Source organism: Bombina bombina, chromosome 1, assembly GCF_027579735.1.
Source record: "Bombina bombina isolate aBomBom1 chromosome 1, aBomBom1.pri, whole genome shotgun sequence".
NCBI classification, from domain to species: Eukaryota; Metazoa; Chordata; class Amphibia; order Anura; family Bombinatoridae; genus Bombina; species Bombina bombina.
The window spans coordinates 1,261,491,961-1,261,514,716 of record NC_069499.1 but is presented as its reverse complement, the minus strand read 5'-3'; positions in this window follow the sequence as shown (position 1 = coordinate 1,261,514,716).

Genomic DNA, 22,756 nt, shown 5'->3' with positions numbered 1-22,756 from the left:
CACAATGCTAATGGAACACAAGGGTTAAAAACAAAAAGAATTAGACTCCAGGAATTAATTTTTATCACATTATACTGCCACAGCATTATTTGCCTTAAATGCCAAATCTCCTATAACTGAGATTTCATGTTCCAGCTGTTTATGCTCAAGGATTTGTGTTGAAATGACCTAACATTGCCTAGGGGCAATGAATACAATGAATGACAATTGCTTGTACAGAAATGGCCTACCATTAATGTCACAAACATTTCTAATGAAGCAAAACATTTATAATGTTTGAATTGCCAAGAGTTAGTTTAGTTTTAATACATTTTGTTAGAAGGGAAAATAAATTGAGAACCTTCTATATTATATATATATCTTTTTATGAAAGTTTGTATTAATTGTGTGGCAATTATTTGCCATATATTCAACTGTAATATAGCTCTGTTTAGAGTAAAATTATGTAAATAGGTATTCAAGGGGTTAATTTGTGCCTCAGGCTGTTACTAGAAATGTTTTAACACACTCATATATGTCTCTGTAATGAGATATCACTAAACTGTACCGGCTATTTTACTTAATGCCATTAATTTAACTTCCTTTTTATTTTTGTTTCTTTAGGGGAAAAAGTATCACAAATCGGACTATTTGTTCTTCTCAATAGCCAAACCCAATTTTCCCACAGCTAGACCTGTAAGTTGTGTAGCTGGGAGCAAGTTGGGAGCAAATTAAGACCTAATACCTCTCATTTACAAGGGACACACATGGCCTGTCATACAGTAATGCAATACATCAGACATCAGCACTATATAACATGTATTTTACCTTAGGTTCATAAGTTCTTGCAAGCCAATGATTTCTTAAGTAATCTCAAATATGTTTCTTCCAGATTTCTTTTATTGATTGTTAAATATATTGATATACTGTAAATCACACTCAAATACAAATAAGGGTGACACAGGCCCTTTGTAATTTCCCTAGACACCTACAAAACACAGAAATTGACTGCATTCTCAAACCGGACTCGGACCCTGCAAAACTCTCAGCCCTTGGTACTCAATAGCAATCACAGACAGCACCACAGCTTTCAGTGACTAAGGCAGTTAATTCCAGACAAGCGTTGGTGCAAAGTCCTTAGGGAAAATTATTTTATATATATATATATATATATATATATATATATATATATATATATATATATATATATATATACAAAACACGGAAGGGAACTGCACTCTCATACCGGACCGGGTACACATCCCATGACCCTGCAACATGCTCCGCCCTGGGTGCCACTGGCACTCACAGGAAGCTGTGATGTCCCCAGAGCCACAAGCAGTTAACCCCAGACAGGTCTGGGTGCAAGAACCATAGGGAAAATTACAAAACAAGTTTTCAGTTTGTTTGGATTTGAAAGCTTGCATTGTGTGGCTGTTTTAGGGTCTCAGGTATTGGAAAGGACCTTGACGTGGTACCTGAGCTTGTCCCATTTGGCCAGATGCGGTGACTAACCTTTCCATTTTTGCTTTTAAATCTTAGCTGAGAGCTTGTAAGTGAGTGCTGGGTTTTCTCTGTGTGTTGTATTAATTTGTTTTGTAATTTTCCCTATGGTTCTTGCACCCAGACCTTTCTGGGGTTAACTGCTTGTGGCTCTGGGGACAGCACAGCTTCCTGTGAGTGCCAGTGGCACCCAGGGCTGAGCATGTTGCAGGGTCATAGGATGTGTACCCGGTCCGGTATGAGAGTGCAGTTCCCTTCCGTGTTTTGTATATGTCTAGGGTAGTTACATATTCCTGTGCACCCTTCCCTTGTTTTCAGTTTGTTTGGATTTGAAAGCTTGCATTGTGTGGCTGTTTTAGGGTCTCAGGTATTGGAAAGGACCTTGACGTGGTACCTGAGCTTGTCCCATTTGGCCAGATGCAGTGACTAACCTTTCCAGTTTTGCTTTTAAATCTTAGCTGAGAGCTTGTAAGTGAGTGCTGGGTTTTCTCTGTGTGTTGTATATATATCTAAAATAAAGAGAAAAGATATATTGCTGTGTTGTCCACAGTGAAAATGATTAAGTATTCTTAATAGAGTTCTACTGCATATATATATATATATATATATATATATATATATATATATATATATATATATATATATATATATGTAGATTGGTGAAAAGATGTCTCCTTACCGGATATTACCCCAATCGTATGAGGTAAGGTTTAATCATGTAAGGAGTGTCTGTGTCCTCTATTAAGAATACTTAATCATTTTCACTGTGGACAACACAGCAAATAAGATATAAGAACGTTTTTTTATTCTGTGTTCCTATTTTATCACGAATCATTGTATCTTTTGTATTTTGTTGCGCTGTATTACCAAGATATATCTTTTCTCTTTATTATATTTCTCATCCATTGTGTTAGGGGTACACAATATCTTTGGTTCAAGCTGCACAATACTACATACACAAACAAGATATCAACATATACAGTTTGTTCAACTAACACTTAACTTAGATGCCTGATTTAGTATTTAATACAAGAACATAGAGAGCGCTGGTCATTTTTACCCTTTTTCTGCCATATATATATATATATATATATATATATATATATACAGTATATACTGTATATATACACACACATACACTGTATATACATACAGAGGTGGAAAAATATCACTTTAGTTTACTAGTCAGGGTTAAACCTTACTAGCTTAGAGGGAAAAAGAAAAAAAAAACGAATCTGCTCATTGCTAAATATATGAAAAAGTCACATTTCTAACTCCACTGCAATTTCTTAATCATCTGGGGCTAGTGGACAAGCCCTGTATATGTATATTCCCATTTGAAAACACAAGCTGAGCATTCCTTTTAACAAGTTTACAAATTAATTGGAAACAAAAATGTTGTTGATTCATTAAAGCAAAAAAATATGCTTTTATGCAGATGGGAAAGGCCCAAAATGTCCTTTTCAATTGATTTATTCCTGTGTCAACTAATAAGTATGAAGACAACATAAGAAGACAGATGCGCCACATAGCCCAATATTGTTTGGTACAAAAAGACAAATATTATATGTGTCAGATACACTCACATGCAGTGATGCACCTCTAGTAGTGCAAATGGAGCGGTCTGGGGTCAATAACAGTTACCCAGAAGACTGGCCTCCCGGGGATATTTGAAAATCTGTAGTGGTAGAAAACACAGAGTGCCTATATGGCCTAGTACTGTTTGACCCAAACAGGATAATATTAAGTGTTTAAATGCACTCACATTTGTTGAAGCATCTCCTTTGATGCTGTAGGGGCAGGCTGGGGTCAATATAGTCACCCAACAGACTTAATCACAGGTAATCAGGAGACTCCAAAAAGTCCAGCAAAGAAAATTGGTAATCCAATGTGGTGTTTCCAAAAATATTAATACAATGTGGCAGCAAGTGATAAAAATAATCAACTTACTTTATTAAAAAAATATTAAAAACAAGTAGCAACGTGTTTCTCAGCCACCAGTGGCTGTTTCATCAGGCTTAATAAAAATAGGTAACAAACACTTGCTATATATGCCATACAAACAAATTAGGTTAATTGGCAACTCCTGGTGAGGGAGTTACCTAGAGATAACACTCAGGTCAGTAGTGATCAATCAAAAAGAAATCACATGTTGTGACATCACTATGTAAACATTGCAATACTGGATTGATTTCATGAAAAATAACAACATTACACATTGTATTCACAGATATAAAGAATCAATATTCATATATGTTAACAATGTGTGAACAACTAAGATCTAATTAATAAGTAAAAATTAAAAAACATTTATATATTGAGTAGACCCAAGTGTGTTCTATAGGGCATGAGAGCACAAATAGGCACAAAAAAGATATATATATGTCTGTATATAAATCCAAACCCAATCATCTCATGTAATGTAGATAAAGGTATTTTGTAAGCGTAGTCTAAGTTATTCATTTGTAAATGCGCACGATCAAGCGACTTCACATATGTCCATAAACAAACTCAACACTTGTGCTTAATCATAAAACATTATAATGGCGATGATATGAAACTTTCAGATGTTACTTACTACAAAAGTGTCAGATCCTGGTATCGTTATGTTTTCATTAACTGTAGCGTCTGACTGACCGCTCTGCTCATATGTGGATGTAAAGTGACTCAGAGTGATGTCCCTTGTCACTTGTGTAGCATGTGGGGATAGGGCTAATCCGATAAGAGCCAAAACAGCGTGTGATTTGACTGTAAGTTAGTAGTGTCATATAGGGGGTGGGGCCTAAGCAGATGAAAACTTATGAGTGTATCTAAATGACTTTTATATCGGCGTGTATGTGACATAACAAAAACACTAATCACTATGTGAGATACCATAATCTCTACAATGTGTAGCGTATGAGAATAGGGCTAGTCTGATCAGAGCCCAAATAGTGTGTGATTGGACAATGAGTTAGTTTTGTCAGAAAGGGAGTGTGGCCTAAGCGGAGAAAGCTTAGGGAAAATATCTAAATGTCATTTATAACAGTGTGTAGATGAAAAGATGTCAGGGTTTTTTCCCTGTTGTGTTTGCCATGTGCTGCTGGCAGCCATTTTACTCACCTCTCTTCCTGACTATGGTGCATTGTGGGGGATGCTGCTCATTTCCTGCACTTCATTTTATGGCCAGACTGGTGTGCATCATCTATGTGAGACAGGATGCAGTCTTAGAATTGTGATGTCATCACTTATTATTTAAAGGGCCTCTGTTCAGTATGCTTTGCCTTTGCGTTGTCTCAGACCTGTTTTTGAGAGTTCCTGTGTATTACCTAGCTGCCTAACGCACTTCCTGGTTCCTGATCCTTGGCTTGTTCCTTACTCTTCTGTTTTACTTGTTCCTGATTTCGGCTCGCCTGACTATTCGCTTTGGCTCCTGACTCAGCTCGTCTGACTACCAGCTCTGGTTTTGACTCCTGGCTTGTTATTTGACTTGTGGACTTTTTTATTATTTTTTGCTATTAATAAAGGTGTGATTATTTTTGCACTTCTCGTCTCAGTCTGATTCCTGGCACCCTGACAAAAGATAAATAGAAAGTATAGGTGATACACTGATCGCTATATAGGATAACATAATGTCTACAGATAAAAGGGATTAGAACAACTCAATATATCAGTAATCGTAGATGGCTATCATAACCACTATACGATTCACATGATCCAAGGCGACATTCAGCTAAGAGTGTAAGAGGCAATGTGCTAACTATACAAACAGCTGTCTGCTAATGTGTGAAAAAGAATTCTCTATAAAATGAACGTGACATTGAAGTGTGATATGATTATATAATACTACTATATTAATAACCTATCTAATAATATCGAGTATAATAAAGTGTCTTTTTGTGAGGTATAAATGATCTAATTGATAATGTGGGGAACAATAAGTGTAAATGTGGTGTAATTTAAGATGAAATATAGTAAATATGGTGATATAACACCATTAGATGTGTCTAACTAGTGTAGTGTATAGTCAGTGACAATTTGTTATTAACAATGTGTATATAAAGCTACACCATAATAATATATATATATAATAGTTAAGTGAACTATGAGTGATAATTAAGGTGTATGTTTTGAGACAATAGCCTAAAACGTCTAACACTCTATGCTATTAAGAAGTATAATGATAATACTCTGTACTATTAAGGTATGTGATGATAATATTAAAGATACCATTCATATTGGTAAGAAATGATGGTGTCAAATATGATAAAGTGATGCTGAGTACACCATTAAGCAGAGAGAATTGAATTCAGAGTGTAAAATAAGGTGTGGGACTAGCTTCAAAGATCAAATGCTGCTAAGTCCACACATTCATTAAAGGGACAGTTTACTCAAAAATTTTCTCCCCTTTAATTTGTTCTCAATGATCCACTTTACCTGCTGGAGTGTATTAAATTGTTTACAAGTAGATCCTTTACCCTTATATTGGCATTTGAAATAGTTGATTTAGCATGTGGTATCCCCACCTATTCTGAAAGTTTGTGGCCGCAGGTCCCAGCTATAGATAAGCTTTGTAAACACAGCCAGCAGAAGAAATTATACTCCCAGTAGGATATAGCAGAGATAAGGTAATAAAATGTTGATTTTCCATTGTTCTCTCCAAGTACTGGTGATTGTTTTATGGACAGATATAAGATTAAGAAACATGTTTATGTACACAATGTGATACAGTAATGAGATCTGATTATACCTACAAGCTCAACCCATTTTATTAGGTTGTGGCTTCAAAACACAAAATCAGAGCTTTAATATTCACAAATAAACCTTAAAAAGCTAATTTTCATACATTTTTTACTCCGCAGTTGGTAAAAAAAGCAATTGTAAACACATTAAGGGAAAACTATTTTACAGTATACTGTCCCTTTAACGCCATCTGGAGCTAAGGTGTGCAATTTATGTATCCAGTAGGTTTCTCTACGGCAAAGACTCAGCATAGGGTTATGACTGTTTCTTGGTATCTATTCAATGGGGATAATTTAATTTTTTTTAAACTTCCTTTATGGGCATACGCACAATGTCTTGAAAGACTATGTTTCAAAAACTTCCTTTTAATATTATTTGTATGTTCACTCGACCGTCTTTTGATCGTGCGGCTAGTGCACCCTATGTATTGGACCCCACAAGAACATTCAATCAAGTATGCCACATAGGTAGATTCGCAAGAGAGTCTTTTTGTTATTTTAAATTATTCTCCTGTATGGTTAGAGTGGAAAGTGTTAGTCCCACTTTTCACCACCTTATACATACTGCACCTGGATTTCAGGCATTTAAACACCCCATTTTATGGCATAAAATTACCCAAAAAAGTTCTATTAATTTTTACATTAATGTTGTCAAAGTTTATTTTGTCTCTAACAATTTTACTAGGCGATAATTTGTTCTTAAGCGTAGGAGCCCTTCTATAAACTATTCTCGGTTTGGAAGAAATATACTTCTTAAGATATGGATCAACGCAGATTATAGGCCAGTGATTTGAAACAATTCTTTTAATCTCACGATATTGGCTACTATATCCTGTAATGAATAGCGGTGTTTTAATGTCGTCCTATAGTTTTTGTTTCCTATTTTTGTTTTTATTTTGATCTTGTGAAAAATAGACAGTCCTATCTTCATGCAAGGCTCTGAGGTAACTCTTTTGTATCAATTCTAAAGGGTACACCTTTTCTAAAAATCTGTCCTTCAAAATGATGGACTGTGTTTCAAAACTCTCTATAGTGCTACAATTTCGTCTTATGCTTCTAAATTGTCCATAGGGCACATTTTTCTTCCAACTGTAATAGTGATTACTGTTAAAATTAAAAAAAAACTATTACAATCGACTTTTTTGAAAAAAGTCTCCGACATGATTGTACCAGAAGGTGAGAAATATAGTATTAGATCTAAGTATTCAATCTCCGTGGATTGAATGTTGCTGGTAAATTCTAAACCAAAGCCATTAACATTCAAGGTGGCAGAAAAAAGAGAGGCCTCCTCATATGATCCTCTAAAAAGAAAAATAAGATCATCTATGTACCGGCTATAGAACACCAGACTTGCACCTATAGGTGACCCATAAATAAGGGTCTCCTCAAATTTGCCCGTGTAAAGATTGGCAAAACTGTGTGCGAATCTGGTGCCCATAGCCGTACCCTTGATTTGAAGAAAAAATTGTCCTTGATATTGAAAATAGTTGTGATGAAGAATGAAGTATATTATGTCACTAATGAAATGTTGTTGTTTGGTGGGCATGTAAAAATCAGTTTCCAAGTAAGATTGGATCACTGTTAACCCTTTGTCGTGGGGAATGTTTGAGTATAGCGAACTAACATCACTCGTGATCCACCACAGTTCTTGATCGATTTTTGTAATTCCTAATCCTGCCAGTTTATTCAATAAATCTGATGAGTCCCTAATTAAAGAAGGCAAAGCTATAACATGCTTTTGTAAATAAGAATCGACATAAGCAGAGAGATGGTCAGTAAGACTGCCAATGCCAGCTATTATCGGGCACCCTGGGGGATTTGTTGTATTCTTATGTATCTTTGGTAGATGATAGTAAAAGGCTATATTAGGAGCTTTTGGATACAAATAGTCTTTTTTCCTTTTTGGTAAGGATACCTTCCTCAAACCCATCTTGTAAAAGAGAGGATAACTGTTTTGAATAGATGTAGGATGTCCAGGTAATACCCTATAGTTGCTGGCATCTTTAAGAATCCGATCTGCTTCAAGAATATAGTCCTTGATATTATGAAGGACAATTCCTCCCCCTTTATCCGCCTGGCAGATTACCAAATCTCTGTTGTTTGTTAAGATGTTTATTGCATGTCGTTCACCAGGACTCAGATTATGTTTGTATTTTAGTTTTTTGGGGAGCCTTTCTAGAACTTTTAATACCATTGATTGGAATATACTTATGTGAATTTTTTGATCTTGGAGGATTAAAGTTGGATTTGGGTTTGAAATCAGTATGTATATAATTTCCTGTGATTTGTTCTAAAAGTGTATCTGGTTCGTATGTTATACAACCATCACTTAAACGCTCATCCATAGATTCTACAATAATTGGCTTCTTGGTTGTGTTTTTGAGGCATTTCTCTGCAAAATATTTCTGCAAAGATAACTTTCTGGTGAAGTTGTTAACATCAACAAAAAGTTGAAACATATTGGGGGTATTAGATGGGCTAAATGATAAGCCCTTACCCAAAACTTCCAGAGATAAATATCTTGTGCCTGTTAGTGCTACACTTTGCTGGACCAATGCCACCTCTCATGCACTGCTACAATTAAGTGTGTGCTGGAGTTATAGTATTCACTGCAGTATTTCACCTGAAACACATTTTTTATTTAATGATTCAGAGCAAAAACAATTTTAAAAATTCAATTTACTTCTTTTATTAAATTTGCTTCCATTCTCTTGGTATCCTTTGTTGAAGAACCAGTAATACAATACTGGTACCTAGCTGCAGTAGAGGCTCCTCCATTTGCGCACAGCCGTACGTGAACCCCCAGTGAACCCCCAAAAGAAAGAAAGAAATAAGAAATAAAAAAAATTAACAAATTAAATAAATAAATATTTTTGGCTTAATAAAAAGATTTATTTATTTAATTAATAATAATAATTCATCCAGGCTCCACACTGCAGTTTTGTCTTTAAAAAAAAAAAAATACTATGTTAACTGCTATCTATCGCACCGCACTGCATGTGCGATAGATAGAAGTATAGGGAAAAGCACTTTCCCCTTTCTGTCTGCAGTGCCTGAAGTGCCACCAACAACCCAGTCCATAGCCTTGCTAATCGCACATCTTTGAGGGTGCGAGTGAGAGCCAGCTGTCACGTGACACTCGCACACTGAGAGCTGTGTGCGTGGGACTGGGAGGTGCACATTGGGAACTGTAGGGTGCGCTGTAGGGTGTACTACACACCCGGTGTAGTCTTTGTTTCTGAGGGATGGAATTGGAGCAGGACAGGAAAAAGCCGGGCGGTGACAAGGGAACAGAAAAAAGCAGGTAGACAGCATTGAGAAGGTAAATGACACCATCCATGATCACAGCAAGGAAAAGGTAAATTGGCAGCAACGGGACTCCTCTTACTTGGCATATCTATAGCAGAAAAGTTTAAGGAGGGTGATGTCCAGATGTTTAATGTTCCCAGTTGATGTAAGCTGATACTAATCACTATCCCCTGCAAAGATCTCAGTGATGCAGTCTGGTTTTAATTCACTCTTTTTGCAATTACCAGTTTTGACAGTATAACATGCTTAACTTGATCTTAGAAGGTGTGGTGGTGTGTGTTTCAGTGAATGTACAAGTGCATATCGGACTGGTCAGTGCAATGTGACTTTATTAATCAGATAAAAGGACACATTGTTCAATAACTCTCTATCTGCCAGAGCTACCTGCAAAGAAAAGGTTAATTATAATTTAATTTTTTTAAATATATATATAAACTATTTTACATAACTGGTCTGTGAAACCCCATTTGAATAACCCACAAGCCGCCACTGCCTAGTTTAAAAAGACAAGGACAAAAGGCAAATATATGCAGCCACCAATCAGCACCTACCTACCTACAAGTAGTGCATTGCTGCTCCTGAGCCTGAGTATGCTTTTCAACAATACAATACAAAGAGAACATAGAATGCGCTAGGTTACAAGTGGCATGTTGTTGCGCAAGCGAAAAACGGTTTATCATGGGCTCTTCTTTGCACGCGTCAGAAGTAGCATGCATATTAAAAGTTGAAAGTCAATGAGTTCACTTGAGCGCAATAAAATTTAACACTCTCAGGTGTAGCATGACTTCAGAGCTCTGGTTAACTGTTACGTGACTTAAAAGTATAGTTACATGCCCAATAACACTGTCTAATAAAATTATTTTAAAAAATTGTATTAAAAAGTTATAAGGGCTCAAAAGGTATGAGGTCTCAGGTGTTAGAAAATAAAAGACATGCAAAGGGCTTTATATATATATATATATATATATGTGTGTGTGTATGTGTGTACTTATGTATGTACAGTCATGGTCAAAAATATTGGCACCCCTACATTTTTGTCATGTTTATTTCTTTTGTTTGTATTGACACAAAAGAGTGGAGAAAAAAAATGCCAAATCTGACAGATTCCATGCAAAAATCCAAAAATTTACTAGACAAAATTATTGGCACCTTCTCAAAATTGTAAGAAATTATTGCATTCCAAGTTTGTGATGCTCCTGTAATTTGTAATTAAACTCACCTGTGTCAATTAACAGGTGCTGACAATAAAGAAATCACACCGGCAACCAGTTAAAATGGTGAAAAAATGACTCAACCTTTCCTTGTGTGTCTCTGTGTGTCACACTGAGCATGGAGAAGAGAAAGAGCAGCAAAGAATTTTCTGAGGATTTGAGAACAAAAATTGTGGAAAAGCATGGACAATCTCAAGATTACAAGTCCATCTCCAGAGATCTTAATGTTCCTGTGTCCAATGTGCGCAACATTCTCAAGAAGTTTACAGCCCATGGCACTGTAGCTAATCTTCCTGGACATGGACGAAAAGATTGCAACAAAGGATTGTTCGAATGGTGGATAAAGAACCTTAATCAACTTCCAGACAAACTCAAGCTGACCTTCAAGCACAGGGTACAAATGTGTCAGCTCGCACTATACGTCGCCATCTGAATGAAAAGGGACTCTATGGTAGGAGACCCAGGAGGACCGGAGGACCCACTGCTGACACAGAAACATAAAAAAGCCAGATTGGAGTTTGCCAAAACCTACCTGAGGAAGCCAAAATTACAGCTTTTTGGTAAAGCCCATCATTCTACTGTTTTCAGAAAAAGAAATGAGGCTTTTAAAGAAAAGAATACAGTCAAACATGGTGGAGGTTCACTGATGTTTTGTGGTTGCTTTGTGCTTCAGGCGCTGGATGTTTTGACTGTGTGCATGGCATTATAAAATCTGAAGACTACCAAAGAATTGTGTGGTGCAATGTAGGGCCCAGTGTCAGAGTTGGGTCTCCGTCAGAGGTCATGGGTCTTACAGCAGGACAATGATTAAAAGCACACGTTAAAAAGCAGCCAGAAATGGTTTAAGACAAAGCACTGGAGAGTACTGAACTGGCTAGGAATGAGTCCAGATCTCAATCCCATAGAGCACCTGTGGAGAGATCTCAAAACAGCAGTTGGGAAAGGAACCCTTCCAATCTGAGAGACATGGAGCAGTTGGCGAAAGAAGAGTGGTCCAAAATTCCAGTAGAGAGGTGTAAGAAACTCATTGATGGTTGCAGGAAGTGATTGATTTCAGTTATTTTTTCTAAGGGGTGTGCTACCAAATATTAAATTGAGGGTGCCAATAATTTTTTCCAGTCCATTTTTGGAGTTTTGCATGGAATGTGTCAGATTTGGCTTTTTTTCTCCACTTTTTTCTCCACTTTTTTGTGTAATACCAAAACAAACAAAAGAAATAAACATGAGAATGCCTAAACATTTCTAATTGCAACAATTTTCTGGGTAAAGTGGTGCATTATCTGACAGAAATGCAGGGGTGCCAATATTTTATATATAACAAAAATCCATCAGATGATAGAAATATTTATTTAAGAATAAAAAAAAGTATATTCTGCTATGTGAAGAACATTGGAATGTGAAATATTAATATTTCATGACGGGTTAGCGCACTTCAGAAAATGCAAACGGGTTTGGGCACGAGTTAGTTTTTTCCACTTTTCACACTCCTTTGAAGACTATGAGGGAATATGTTAACAAGGTTGCGATATTAGAAGTTTGACTTTTTTTGAGCGTCGGGTCAGTGAAGTTAATGCACAAGCGGTAATGTTAAATAGCACTCCACTCGTAAACTAGCCCTACATTTGAAAATAGAAGTATATTGAAATATCTGTTAATTGCAATATCTATCTGAATCATTAAAGTTAAATTTAAATTAATTGTCCTTTTCAGTTTATTTGCTGCAGGCTGCAACCCATAAGTAGTAGGGCAGTCAATGCAAAATCCACAAAGCTGTGTTTTGTAGGAAGAGAAGGGGTGGAGAAAAAAAATGGAGCAGCAAGCCAGCTTAAAAGTGATGCAGTATATTTGTAAAACACAGTGTAATATATCATATGACTATTTCAACATAACCACATCCCATTGTAGAGAGATTTGACTCATCCAATGCAGATGCTTGTCCCAGGACTGCCAATGGAGTGTGCATGCATCTTGCATGTGCAGATCCATACTCATTTTCTTGAACGAAATCTAACTCAAAATCTGCCAAGATCACCTTAAAATCCTTGAAGAAAAACTCTGCAATATTTCATTAAAGTTTTCTTACAGTTATCTCTGGGACAAATGTGAACTTTTTCCAGAAATAACATGTCCCTTTAAGCAGTAGACCACCTGTGCTCTTCTTATTTTCTGTTCCATGGATAGAAGCAACAGTTATATTTCTACATAAGATAAAAATAATAAATTCTACACACATTATTAAAACGAGGAATTCAGGTAGCTTACTGAAACTATTTTTCTGTTGTTTTTCAATTACATGTAGACGATATATCATTGTAATTTTGCAGAAGGGAGGATTTACTTTGACATTTTCCAGACAACTCCTCATATTCAGAAAACAACTTATAAATAAAACAGGTGGGTTCCTGGTTGGGTAAAGGATTTTTATGCAATCCTATATATAATTGCAATCCTATGTACTTGGCAACCTTACTCAAAAACCACAGTTAAGTGGCATATTAATTATATGGAGCTGTCTGACAAACAGCTGACTGTTTGGGAAGAATGGATGGATACAAGATTATCAAGATTTGGATTAGCAAGTAATTTCCTGAGATTTTTAACTTCATAAATGAGGTCAAAAGGGTCCATTTTGAATGGAGCCCATTAATCTCTCTACCGTTAGTGAGGAAATGTTGAAAAGTGCAGGTGTTAACAGTCGCTATGTTATTTTTGGGAGAATTTGAATTGAAACACCCACAGGAAGTTCACTATTCCCCTGCCAGTATCACAAGTATTATTTTAGGCATTCATACTAAGAAATATATGTAGAACTATGCTTTCATCACACCTTTCGGGATAAATTGCCTTGTATACAAAAATTTGCCTTGAGCTGCTACAGAGTGAACCACTTGCTCATAATCATCTGTTCAGCTAACTGTGAGAAATGTTAAAGGGATATGGAATGCCAATATTTCCCACCATGCATTTAGAAGAGCAAGTTCTATCCATTACATCTTTTTTAAATGCTTCAAGTGAAAAATGAGTGGTCAGATGTCTATTTAGCATGCATTTATTATGTAAGCACCTTTGACAAGATTAGCCTAACCTTGTTTTCTCAACCAAAAAAAGGCAAAGGATATTCAACTTTTATAAATAGCTGGAGTTGCTTTTTACTATGTTGTAGTGTTAATGGTAGTTAACTGAGTCCTTGGGTATACTTTTAGTCGATAGCGCACAATCACCCATCCACTCATGTTCTTAAAGGGATAATAAACTCAGAGAAAAACTTTACAATTTTAAACATACCCTATGTATTACTTACAAACAATTTTATTAAATTGTGTATAAACTTATATTATATCCATTGAAATTGTATAAAACATTACTACATTGGAGTGTCAACAGACCCTCCATGGGTTTGCTGCTTTTTTTTTCTCGTTACTTTAAAATTACAGTCCATCCAATTATAGCAATATTGATTAACTAGATGCTATGAGCGCTCACGAAATATGAAATTTTATTTTTCAAAGTTTACTGGCACTTTAAAAGGAAACACTTTTTTCATTACACATGAACGACAGTTGCAGGCAAAATGGGATCTAGATTCTTGCACATCCATCTAGATTTCAACTATAAGGCTGCAAGACTGTGGGGCTGATTTATCAACCCCTGAATGCAGTTTTTTTGGCGCGAGCCTTCAGGCTTGCCGGAAACAGGAGATAAGAAGCAGTGGTCTTAAAACCGCTGCTCCTTAACTCGTCAGCCACCTCTGAGACGGTGGACAGCAATCAGCTGATACGATGGGGTTGATTGACACCCCTTGCTAGTGGCCGATTGGCCGCGAATGTGCAGGGGCAGCATTTCACTAGAAATGCTTGTGCAATGATAAATGCCGACAGTGTATGCTGATGGCATTTATCGATGTGCGGCGGACATTGTTATATCGTCCCCTGTAACTATTGATGAGCCCAGATGACTGCTGTCCTAACCAGGGTTAACAATTGCAACAATAGTTTTTACGTTATGAAAAAAGAGAGTATGTTCAGATTTCACTATATTTTAATTCCATCATAGTAAAGTTGTTGCCATACTTATATTTACTAAAACTTCAAATATATACTTCCCAGCAGCAGTGATAGATTAAAAATAGCATTTATAGATAAAATATCATTAGATATATACCACTATGAAACACTACTTTTATAAAAGTAAAAATAAAAAAAAGACTAAACTTTAATATAATTTATATGAGGATGTTTGTTTGCTGAAAGAATATTATTTTCATGAAGGAAATAGGCCAATTTTAAGCATTGTAGTAGAACCTATTCAGTTTATTAACTCATTGCATTCATTGGTTTGTATCAATAGTTCATTTATTACTGCCACAACAAATGCATATACTGTATATTTTTATGTGTGTAAGATAAATATATTTTTTTGTTGTAAAGATTGTAACTATTGCACAATTTTGGTAATTTTGCATTTGCTAGCACAGTCTGATTGAAAAAAAAAATGATTATTGGTATTATTGTATACGTGAGTAGGGGTACATAATGATGCTAAAGTAATCAGGACAGGACTGGGAACAAAAAAAAGCCCAGAAATTTAACGGGGCAGCAACCCACATCAGTTAAATTTCTGTCAGCTAGGTAGCCATAATACACCAGAACTTTCGTCCTACAGCAACTCTGCTTAACAGCCAGATTGAATATGTACTTTCTGCATTACAAAATAAGCAGATTGTAACAGCTTTCCTGTTGTTACCCATATTAAGAGAGTGTGGTATATAGCAGCAAAACCCACATTAGAGCCCGGCCCACCAGGCATTTGCCTTGTATACCCTACGGCCAGTACAGGCCGTTTGAGCTCTGTGAACATGAATAGAAATAGGAATCCCTCTCTATTACACTGAAATCTAAATTACAAGTGGAGCTGTATTATGTGAGAGAATGTAAGATACCGCAAAACATTCCAAACTATTGTTAACACATCAAGGGGAAACTAATTTTACAGCATACTGTCACTTTCAGTACATCTAAACAAACTTGGCATTAGTGTGTGTTGTCTATGCACAAAAGTAATGTCTTGAAATTGTTTTAAAATAAAACCTAAGTGACTAGTTTTGTGAAGTCCTGTATAAGCAGTCACAATGACTTTACCAGAACTTTTTACTTTGGTTAATATTTCCAGCCTTAATTTGATTATCACTCGAGTGCAGTTGTTGTTTAAAAAAAGAGATAACCCCTTTATTACCCTTTCCCCAGTTTTGCATAACAACACGGTTATATTAATATACTTTTTAACTCTGTGATTACCTTGTATCTAAGCCTCTCCAGACTGCCCCCTTATCTCAGTGCTTTTGACAGACTTGCATTTTAGCCAGTCAGTGCAGACTCATAAATAACTCCACGGGAGTGGGCACAATGTTATCTATATGGCACATATGAACTAGTGTTCTGTTTAACTGTAAAAAACTGTAAAAATGCACTGAGATAAGAGGCGGCCTTAAAATGGGCTTCATAATTAGCATATGAGCCTACTAGGTTTAGCTTTCAACAAAGAATACCAAGATTACAAAGCAACTTTGATTATAAAAATGGAAAGTTGTTTAAAATTGCATTCCCTATCTGAATCATGAAAGAATAATTTTGACTAGACTGTCCCTTTAAATAAAGATATGTTTCTAACTAGACTGCAGTGTACATATTTTCCTATGGTGTTTAACTGAGAGGTCACATAAAGGCAGGATTATAGGATTTCAATCACAAAAGGGTAAAAGTTCAACATTAACTTGTCAGAAAACAAGGAATCTATTATAACATGATCCTTTTCTGCACAAGTAATATACCTGCATATTTTACTTAGTTAAGGTAAAAGCCTGTGTTAGATATTTCATATAGTTTTATTTTGTTTTTTTATTCCCACTTCCTATCTAGCTATACATTCATCTACAACATGTTCCTTTTTATTAAATAATTATGTCAGATTTATATTAACCAGAATCAATTCATTAAATGGACAGTAAATGTTAAATAATTAACATAACACAGACGATTCAGCTTTACGTATAACGATATATTGACAGTGTTATGGGGAAAAAAAACCTTTGTCATCATTATGTGAGGGCTCTAACAGCCACCCCAAATTCCAGAGGTTTTTCTTTTTACTGCTGTGGTAGGTCCAGTGAATAAGATTGTGACTGTCCAACCCTATTGATTTCTTTAGGGAATGCTCACTGTTTCTCCTGCCTATGAACAGTAGTTCCAACCGACTCATATAGCAGTGGTTGGAGGCAAGGAGCAAGCTCTGTTTAAAAAAAAAAAGAAGAACGGGGCTGACTGTCTTCTTAGTATGGTCTGCACCACCCTACAGAAGTTAAAAACAACAACAAAAAATGTAAATAGCATTTAGGTTATCAGAAAAAGATATATAACTGGTTTAAAGAAGCTTAAATAAGATCTGCTGATTATTTTTTAACATTTACTTTAATTAATTTAAAAAACAATGTTTATTTACCAATATGTATACAAATGAATCAATTCTTTATTAGGGTGGTAAAAAAAAATGATAAATACTTAAAACTGTTTATAGACAGTAAAAATGCTTGTGTTCCATCCTTCAATCTGGGCCTGAGCCAAAACGCAATTTCAGGCTCAGGCAAATGAGAGGTCTCTTGATTCAGCCACTAGTGATTGCTGAGAAAAATGCTATATAAAGTTTCATTTTATCCACTTATTTGCTCTTTTTTATTGCATTGTTTTTTCAATTCACATTTTCTTAAAGGAACATTGCAATAAAGCTTTAAAATATGCTATGTGTGCTACTCTATATACAGTATGCTATATATTTATATCTATATCTTTGATGTTAAACTATCAACACACTAACATTATTAAGGATATTTGATATCTTTGTCTTTTAGCTTCACATTCAGTTTTCTTTTATTACTCTAAACCTGCATTTCAACATAACAGAAAAGTATTGTTGCCATTGTAAAAGTAAAGTGAGTATTTCCATTGAATACAAAGGGCCCTATTTATGAACCTGTGAGTGGATAACGTTCCCAGCTAGGGAACTTGTCCACCTGCGTTAGGGGTGAGCAGGAGCATCCACTGCACTTTCATTTCCCAAGCAGAAGCTTGTGAAGCCCGCCCCTCCCACAACTAGTAGCAGAAAAGCAGGGCTTGTCAATCATTATAGATCAAATAGTCTAGATACATTTAGACACGTTACTGTCACTGCTTATGAACTTGTAGTTTGCAAGCTAGCATAAGTCAGGGTTAACCAAAAGGAATCCCATGCTACATCCACAGCTGGATAAATGGAGCCCCAAGTGAGATACATCTGTGATGCTGAACAAAGGATCTAGAGGGGTGCATGACTCATCAATGGGCTACTGGTGTTTGGTTTTGAGAGCTATATGAGGCAAACAAGCTAAAATAGTCTTGGCTCAGGGACAACATATTTATCAATGCCTAGAGCAGCACACAGATATATACACCACCGGATGAGAATATTTAGGAAATGGTGCAAAATTACAGGAGATCATTTAAAAATATTAACTAAAATTGCCACGTTGCAAAAATCACAGTTCTTCTAAACTGACTGTACAGAGTTTGGCTAATTAATCACATATTTTTCTTAAATAATTATATTTCATTCAATTACCAATCCCTGTTCATACATTTCTTATATGGTTATTTTGTGGTTACTTAACCTTTTTTTTCCCCAAGAGAGCTATATTACATGCTGATTAGTCATATGGAAAAAACAGAATGATTCCTAATGCATTACATATTAAGTAATAATTTATATTATAATTACGGAAACATACTGACTTTTTTTTATAACAAATTTTACAAAAATAGAATATTTTAAGGTATTTTACAAGGGATGTTTTTTTTTTACATTTTATTTTCCAAGATGAAAGTTCCCATTGACATGCAATCTACTGCTGCAATGTTTCTAAATAATGAACTATTTAGTTACACTAAATGTAACATGTAATTCAATAAAAAAAAAAAGAATGTAATATAAAATGTAACATTCAATTAAAATTATTCTCAGAACATTCATAAAATGTTCATTGTTTGTTTAGAGCAGGAGATTGAGACCAACAATCATTGTTTTAAGCAAATATGTAAATCATTCAGCCATTCCTATATATTACATTACATTTAGGAAATAATAGTCATTTCCTTCCTTCACTATCCATTCTCAAAATGTTTCTTGTGAGTAAAATGGCCCAAAACCATTCAAATGCATATTACATTTTGTTCTGAAAAATAAATGTTTCTGTGCTTAATTAAATTACTTTTTGTTTTCCCTCTTCTAGAGGATTATTCCTTTCTAGCAATAGAGGTGTGGGAGATGTACTTGAGTTTTTGTTGTACAAAATCCTACTGTATATTTCTTGCTGGCTTTAATATTAATATAAATAGTTTTAATTAGTTCATACAAAACATTTGTTAAAATGTTTTCATATGTACATCATACAGTTTGTTACCTTCATGTACCTTAGCCACAATGCATTTTTAGGGGTGGATTCCAGTGATTTCACTTGCTGTAATTAAACAGAAAAATAGAGTCTATTGCTCTACATTTTATGACTACAAAGTCAATTTCAACCTCTTGTGCAGTGCATTGCATTTTTTGTGGGTGGGGCTATTTTATTATTATTATTATCGGTTAATTGTAGAGCGCCAACAGATTCCGCAGCATTATAAACAAATGGGGAGTACAACAAAACAATTATAGGGATCAAATGGGTCAAGGGCCCTGCCAAGAGTTGCACTGTTGTAGTCAGCTCTTAAGAAGGTGATCTACAAACAGCTGGACTCTTAGGCTTACATGCTAAGGGGGTTCAGGGGATAGCAATGGAGGAGAGGAACTGGTATAAAGAAAGGTTAGCGTAGGTTGTATGCATCCCTGAACAGTAGAGTCTTTAGGGAGCACTTGAAGCTTTTAAAACTAGAAGAGAGTCTTGTGGAGCGAGGCAGAGAGTTCCACAAGATGAATGCCAGTCTGGAGAAGTCCTGTAAACGGGAGTGTGATGAGGTGACAAGAGAGGAGGAGAGTAGGAGGTCGTGAGCAGAGCGAAGGGGACGGGAGGGAGAGTATCTGGAGACAAGGTCTGAGATATAGGGGGGAGCAGTGCAGTTGAGGGCTTTGTATGTCAGAATGAGAATTTTGTGTTTGATCCTAGAGGCAAGAGGAAGCCAGTGAAGGTATTGGCAGAGAGGTGCAGCAGATGAAGAGCGACGTGTAAGGAAGATGAGTCTGGCAGAGGCATTCATTATGGATTGTAAAGGAGCTAGGTGGCAGGTGGGGAGAACAGAAAGGACAGAGTTGCAGTAATCAAGGTGGGAAAGAATGAGAGAGTGGATTAAAATCTTAGTTGTGTCTTGTGTAAGGAAGTGTCTAATTTTAGAGATGTTTTTAAGGTGGAAGCGGCAGGCTTTAGCCAATGACTGAATGTGAGGAGTGAAAGAAAGATCTGAGTCAAATGTGACCCCGAGACATCGGGCATGCGGGGTAGGGGTAATGATGGAGTTGTCGACAGTTATAGAGAGATTGGGGTTGGAGAGTTTAGAAGAAGGGGGGAAAATAAGGAGCTCAGTTTTGGAGAGATTTAGCTTGAGGTAGTGAGAGGACATCCAGTTAGAGATGTGAGAAAGACAGTTAGTGAGCAAGGAAGGAGATAGGTCTGGTGCAGAGAAGTAGATTTGGGTGTCGTCGGCATACAAATGATATTGTAAAAAACAGTGGGACTTTATTAGGGAACCTAGTGATGACGTGTAGATTGAGAAGAGAAGGTGACCGAGGACAGAGCCTTGCGGTACTCTGACAGAAAGTGGTGACGGGGCAGGAGGCGGCCCCAGAGAAGGCTACACTAAAGGTACGGTTTGACAGGTAGGAAGAGAGCCACGAGAGGGCTGTGTCACAGATGCCGAAGGATTGGAGGGTTTGGAGCAAAAGAGGGTGGTCAACAGTGTCAAAGGCTGCGGACAGATCAAGGAGGATAAGCAGAGATTTTAAAAGTACAAAATATTAAGGGCTAGATTACGAGTGGAACGTTAACAGTTGTGCATGAACGAAAAGGGGTTTATCTCTGGTGTCTGTGTGCGTCAAGTTTTTCGCTCAGATTTGAAGTTGAAAGTAAACTTGATTGCAATTCAAGTTAAAGGGACATTATACATTAGATTTTTCTTTGTAAAAAAGTTTTGTAGAAGAACCATTTATATAGCCTACCTGGGAGTGTTTTTGTAACAATGTATAGTTTTGCTTATTATTTAATAACATTGTAACTCCTAACCAAGCTCCAAAGTATCAGATGTACACACACATTTACAGACTCCTGCTGGCTCCTGTTTGTGTAATCTGTCTTTTCATATGCAGGGAAAGGGGAAAGGGGGATGTCTACTCTTGCAGTTTTTACAGCCATTATAGACATAAGTATAAGTGCATTGGAGCCCTTTTCTGTTAAGTTGATAAAAACATGAAAAACCCTATTTATGTAACATGTTTATATAATAAATGTTTTAACTGTGTATTTACTGTATATATTCCACATTCCTATGTTCTGCACATAGCAGCATATGTTCTATGTATTTATAAATATATATTACTATAAATATCTGCATATATCTATACCTATATATAATCTTCTATATACAATATATATATATATATATATATATATATATATATTACACACAGAGAGAAGTGCACTCACAGGAACGGACAACTAGCTCAATACCATTGTTAGCCTGTTCTATGGTGATTTACCACCTGGGTGCAACTTCTTTTAGCCCAGCAATGCTTTTCACAGAGTAGAACTTTCCTGTAGTATATCAGTCTGATCCTGCCTATTACAGTCAGTCCAGCACTGAAATACCAGGCAATTCCTCTCTGAACAAGGAACACAGCAACCCTAGACGATAGTTTCTGCCTTCATTGGGCCTCATCAGTGAGGTGTAGCAGTATTCCTCTAAGCACACTGAGCAAGGAGTCCACGTCTGGTTGCCACTTTTTCCCATAGGGAGACTATAATGCATACAGAGAGAAGTGCACTCACAGGAACGGACAACTAGCTCAATACCATTGTTAGCCTGTTCTATGGTGATTTACCACCTGGGTGCAACTTCTTTTAGCCCAGTAATGCTTTTCACAGAGAAGAACTTTCTTTTAGTATATCAGTCTGATCCCGCCTATTACGGTCAGTCCAGAGCTGTAATACCAGGCAATTCCTCTCTGAACAAGGAACACAGCAACCCCAGATGATCTTTTTGGCCTTCATTGGGCCTCGTCAGTGAGGTGTAGCAGTATTCCTCTAAGCACACTGAGCAAGGAGTCCACGTCTGGTTGCCCCTTTTTCCCATAGGGAGACTATAATGCATACAGAGAGAAGTGCACTCACAGGAACAAACAACCAGCTCAAACCATTGTTTACCTGTTCTATGGTGATTTACCATCTGGTTGCAACTTCTTTTAGCCCAATGAACTCCGAAAAGATCATCTGGGGTTGCTGTGTTTCTTGTTCAGAGAGGAATTGGTATTTCGGCACTGGACTGACCGTAATAGGCGGGATCAGACTGATATACTACAGGAGAGTTCAACTCTGTGAAAAGCATTACTGGGCTAAAAGAAGTTGCACCCAGGTGGAAATCGCCATAGAACAGGCTAACAATGGTATTGAGCTGGTTGTTCATTCCTGTGAGTGCACTTCTCTCTGTGTGTATTTAGTCTCCCTATGGGAAAAAGGGGCAACCAGACGTGGACTCCTTGCTCAGTGTGTTTAGAGGAATACTGCTACACCTCACTGACGACGCCCAATGAAGGCCGAAACGATCGTCTGGGGTTGCTGTGTTCCTTGTTCAGAGAGGAATTGCCTGGTATTTTGGTGCTGGACTGACCATAATAGGCAGGATCAGACTGATATACTACAGGAAAGTTCAACTCTGTGAAAAGCATTACTGGGCTAAAAGAAGTTGCACCCAGTTGGTAAATCGCCATAGAACAGGCTAACAATGGTATTGGGCTGGTTGTTCGTTC